General features: G+C 39.8%; 1 protein-coding gene across 1 annotated transcript in view; it reads right to left on the bottom strand.

Annotated features, from left to right (window-relative positions):
• Window positions 1-799, bottom strand: part of LOC125488138 (histone H2B 7-like) — an 844,706-nt gene that overhangs the window by 18,566 nt on the left and 825,341 nt on the right. The gene's annotated exons all lie outside the window — the stretch shown is intronic.

Below are 799 nucleotides of genomic sequence, written 5' to 3'. Positions count from 1 at the left end.
TTTATTTCACATCAGCACCCGGATATATTGACAAAAGTATCACACAACTATTTCTTTCTCGTTGAGCGCATTACTGCTTTAAACAATATTTTACAATCGCACTACCTATTGCACGAGATCAACAATATTTCTACTTTTGCGATGCCGGACCGGCAGCTGTTCTACTTTCATCTCGGTTCACTTTGAAATTTTCCCGCCGACAGCAAAAAGCCTCATTTATAGCTTTCTGCAAAACCGGATAGAACCCGCGGGGAGATTTGAAAATAAAACAAAATTCCTCTGCGTGGAAACCGTAGGAAAATACCGGCGCCAAATCATCAACCATTTACTTTCCGATTTGAAAAGCCCGCCAATATGGACAATACGAGGAAGACGTTTTACAAAGAATAGTGCATAAATGCTTACGATTTAATTTCCTTTTAGATGACAAATGGATTCTTCACATAAACTCTCTTTCTCACTCCCTAAGCAACACCGTCTTGCGAAAATTTTGTCAAGTGGCCCTCACTTCTTGTGCTAGATCAGACTTCCCTGTTTCTTCGGTTCATTTTGAAAGCCGCTCACCGACAATAGGAAGCCCCACGTATTGCATTCTGAAAATAAATTCGGATAAATTCACGTAGAGATTTGGAAATTGAAACAAAACAGAAACCGCACGATACTTCTATTCGTGGGTCTCAAATACGGGGTCATTCATTTTCGTTGCCACGGGAGAAATTTAGGATTCATTATCCACCGGGACAAGTTTGAAAAACCGTCCAACATGTAAGAAATAGGAAAATGTTTTACAAAGAGGAAT

Source organism: Rhincodon typus, unplaced genomic scaffold (assembly GCF_021869965.1).
Source record: "Rhincodon typus isolate 14 unplaced genomic scaffold, sRhiTyp1.1 hic_rhity00000051, whole genome shotgun sequence".
Classification (NCBI taxonomy): domain Eukaryota; kingdom Metazoa; phylum Chordata; class Chondrichthyes; order Orectolobiformes; family Rhincodontidae; genus Rhincodon; species Rhincodon typus.
This window is presented reverse-complemented; position numbering and strand designations above follow the sequence as displayed.